Here is a 5,000-nt window from a genome sequence, read left to right on the forward strand (position 1 = left end):
CGACCATCAGGGGCATGCTGATGACGGGCCTTATAAGCCTGACGCCGAATTCCCGCTCGATCCTGGCGGCCCTGCAGCCCTCAGGGCCGAGCACGATGAGGTTGTCCTCGCGACTGATCCGGAGCGGCACCAGGATGTGCTCGGGCAACAGCTTGCGGTTGGCCATGAGCTCGAGCGCGGCGGCGGGAACCTGGGCGTCCTCCTTCAGGCCCGTGACCAAGACCGCGCTGCCTTTCTTGTTCCGCTCAGGGAGCTGGATCTTGACGCTGTACCTCGAGGCGATGTAACTGATGCGGAAACAGCCCTTACCGATGATTCTGCCGATCTGGTGGGACACGACGTTGACGGGGAAGGTCCCCATCACCTCCTCTCGGCGACGCTGCTCCTCTTATATATATATGTACCTATATAAGTATAGGTACATATATATGTATATATACATATATGTACACATATATGTATATATACATACATGTACATATATATGTATATATACATGTACATAGATATGTATGTATACATATATGTACATATGTACTTATGAATTTATATATATATATATATATATATATATATATATATATACATATACATATACATATACATACATACACACTACTGGCCAAAATAAACCAGCCGCTCTTCCCGGTAGAGCATTTACCTTGGTTTCATTTAAGAAAGTCACATATTTTCAGAATCATTGATGAATTTATAGCCACAGACATAAACTGGATGATTGAATATGTCAGTTGGAGCATTTATATCCTATGTACACTCATACAGCTTAGTTATATAGTCAATAGCAATGTTCCACTCTTTGCTTACTCACTCCCATAGGTCATCATTCTTTTTAAATGCTGCAGACCTTATATTCTTTGTAATATAGTTTCAAATATGCTTGATTGAGTTCATATCACGACTATTACCAGGCAATTCCAAAACTGTCAGTTTGTTTTTGGCCATCCAGGTCTTATTAATCTTTGCAGAGTGGCAGGGAGCATTGTTCTGTTCGAATACCGCTCCATCATCCCCAAAACAGTGGAATAGAGATGGAACTGCACAGTATTTTAAGATTTTAATGTAGTACTGTCCGTTAACTGTTCCATTGATTTTGTGCAATCAATCGACCAACATCTTTGCTAGGAATGCAGCCCCAGACCATGATGCCACCACCACCATACTTAACTGTGTGATTCAGGCATTCAGGAAGGTATTCCTCACCTTTTCTTCTAACCGATACAGGTCTACTCACATCAATGAAAGTAATTTTTTTTCCAGTTAAACCTGTGTGTGTGACTGCCCTACAAGTCTTTTCTTCCTTGCCTTTTCAGTGAATAATGGCTGCTTCTTGGTCCTACAATACAATAAACCACTCTCCAGAAGTCTTCTCCTTACTGTCTTTCCATTTAATGAGCTTACATTTAATGTCTTTCTTCTATCTCATATGGCAGCCTTTATAATGACTTTGCCCTCTCTTTTTGTTGTCTTCTTCTCATGCCTCTGGCTTCCACCAGGATATACCAAGTAAAATATACACATACACATATATGCATGTGTATGTGTTGTGTTGTGGATAGAGGGAGCCAGTCATTGAAATCATTGCCGAGGTATTCATTAAGAATATAATATGTAATATATCCTTTCTCATGCTTTCCTACATCTGTAGCCAAAGGGAAATATCTTGGCCATAGGTGGTGGAATAGAACCATCTACACAAATGTAATGTAATGAAGAAATTTAACCCATTTTTCATGTTAATGAATCTAGTGTGTGGATTTTTAGCTCGGGATATCTTTATCAGAAAAGGGACTATTTTTGTTTTAGTTCTATTCCATTAACTGTATGGGGAAAATATGCACTTCATTTACTTTCATCCCGTGGGATGGCCTTTACAGCATTAAGTACATTTGCTTTTGTAACTGGATGTGCCCACTTAACTGACCTGGTAATATAATTTACAAGAACTTGTTCTGCTGCAGATAGAAGAATTTTTTGTCTAGGTTTGAGCTCATTCCTTGGTACCATGAGAGTTTATGCCAGATTCAGGGATGGTTTACTTTTTTGCAGCCTCACTATTTGAGTAAAGCTAAAAAAAAGTAAATAGAAACCATATGTGTACATGTGTATGTATATACATATATATATATATATATATATATATATATATATATATATATATATATATATATATACATATATACATATGTCAAGAAGGCATTTGACTCGGTGCCTCGAGAATTGCTATTGGAGATCCTGAGACTCGGGAATTCTGACACAGATTATTGGCCTGATAGCAAGCCTCTATATGGTACCGAAGTGCTGTAAAGTGTGGTGGGGGTATGTCGAACTTCTTCCCTGTTAATTCAGGGGTGAGACAAGGCTGCGTCCTTGCACCAACACTTTTCAACACTTGTATGGACTGGATAATGGGCAGAGCTACTAGCCAAAATCAGTATGGAGCAACACTAGGCAATATTAAGGTCTCAGACCTTGACTTTGCCGACGATGTTGCCATCCTATCTGAGTCCCTGGAGTCACTTGTGGCAGCTCTTGATGCATTTAGCAATGAGGCGAAGCCCCTTGGCCTAGAGGTCTCCTGGACCAAGACCAAGATTCAGGACTTTGGGGCCTGTTAGGGAACCCGTTCAGTCGATCCATGCTTGTGGAGAGGACGTTGAAGTTACAGAAAGTTTTACATACCTTGGTAGCGTAGTCGATATCTCTGGGTTGTCAGACCAGGAAGTCAGTAGACGGATTAGTCTGGCAAAGGAGCCATGAACTCGATCAACAAGAGCGTTTGGAGATGTCGGTACCTATGCAGAAGGACCAAGCTGCATGTCTTCAAGGCCTTGATACTGCCAGTTTTGCTCTATGGAAGCGAAACCTGGAGTCTCGCCTTGATGCCTTTGTAACAAGTCCCTTGGCCGGATCATGGGGTACAGCTGAGAGGACTGCGTGTCCAACCGGCGGTTACACCGTGAGACTAGCATGGGACCTGTTACTTGCATAATCCGGGATCGCCAACTCAGGCTATATGGCCACCTAGCTCGTCTCCCTGTGGACAACCCTGCCCACCAGGTTGTCTCTGCGAGACAACCCTGGGTGGAGACCTGTGGGACGACCTAGGAGATCATGGCTTGGGCAGCTCGACGAGACCTGTCGTGAGGAATTGGGGATGGGCCGTGTGCCTGCCTGGAGACTCGCCTCGAGGGATCCTCGTGGCTGGAAGTGATGAGTGGATGCGGCCATGCGCCCCCGTCGGCGTTAGCCCCTTGATGATGATGATGATATATATGGTTATTTATCCATATGAGAATTTTAAAGGTCTCAATTTATTTTAATTTCTTTTTGTAACTTTTCATATACTTTATAAATACGAGGGGCTTCAAAAAGTTTGTTGGAAAAAGAATAGTATGAAAAAATGGTTTCAGTTATGATGTTTATTTTTCAACATATGCTCTGTTAAGGTCAATACACTTCTGTAAAACGTTGATACCAGCCCTTAAGGCTATCTAAGCTTAGATGGCCTTACTAATTTAAGGTGATCTAATTGTTATTTTTATGTCAGAGCAGCTCTTTTACATCTTCAACTGATGGAAAATTGGTACCTTCCAATGATTTTTTAAAGTTTGGAAACAAAAGGAAGTCAGATGGGCAAAATTGGGGCTGTAAGGTGGATTTTAGATGATTTTCCATCGAAATTCTCGTAGTACAACTTCTGATTGCCGAGCACCGTGAGCGGGTTGCATTGTCGTGGTGGAAGAGAAACTCGTTGTTGTAGCTTTCCAGGATGTTTTTCTGAGTTTTTTTTTCTTAACAGTTTTCTCAAATTGCATTCATAATAAGCAGATGTAATTGTTTTCTTGCTCTTGAAGGCAACCATCAAAATTACCTCTGCATCCCAGAAGACAGTGGCCATGACCTTTCCTCTTGAACACTCTGATTTTGCTTTGACTGGTCCACTTCCGCCCCTGGGCAGCCACTACTTTGAATTTTATCCTCAGGATCCTAATGGTACAGCCATATTTCATCCCCTGTCACAATTCTCCACAGAAAAGCTTCAGAGTCCTCATCTCACTTGTTCAAAATTTCCATTGAAAGATCTACCCTTGTTTGCTGCGGATCTGGGCACAACAGCCTAGGGACTCATTGTGCAGAAAGCTTACTTAGCCCCAAACTCTCCACCAGAATTGTGTGTGCAGAACCCACAGAGATGTTGAGTGTGTCTCCTACTGATTCAGTGGTTATTCATCTGTCCTTTTCAGTCATGTTATGGACAACATAAGTGTTTTCCTCATTAATGAACATGCTTTAAAGCAAATGTGTAGACATGAGGCTTATGTTAACCAAGTATATATTCTTTTTTTTTATGTAATTGAATTTAGCATTTGAAATTGAAACATCACACATGAGGAATGTTCAGTTGTATAATCCAGCATCTAGATAATAGTTTACAGGATTCGTGGACCTTTTGATTACCATATTCAATTATCTTACAGTTCCTAGACATATGCAACTTTATTACCTTTGGAAATACGTTCTTTGAAGAAATATGCATTCATGATACAAATAGTTTGGCTTAGTACCTCTTTTATGATGCATTATTATTATTATTTTTTTTTTTCCAGAAAGCTCTGATACCTATTATACCATGTACAGTATAAACTACGTTTCCTACCATAGTGTATATTATTTTATCATATTGGTGTAGAGCATTCAAGCATTTTATATTTGCCAAACCACATTCACATATTACATCATTCATATAACAATAAGAAAACATGCAAATTCGGTGTAGTAAATCAAAGTCCTAAGTTAAATGTAGTGACATTGAATTCTGAAATTGTTAGTATTATCATACTTTACAGGATCACTTCAATAATGCGATTGCTGGGTTTCTCACGAAGATTCTCGGAATATATTCAGCCATGATGAGGACTGTTAGTGTAACCCTATGAGCTTGAAGCGGCTCTAAAGTGTTGTGCTTGCGAGTTTTGGTG

The sequence above is a fragment of the Penaeus monodon genome, chromosome 14, assembly GCF_015228065.2.
Source record: "Penaeus monodon isolate SGIC_2016 chromosome 14, NSTDA_Pmon_1, whole genome shotgun sequence".
Lineage (NCBI taxonomy): Eukaryota > Metazoa > Arthropoda > Malacostraca > Decapoda > Penaeidae > Penaeus > Penaeus monodon.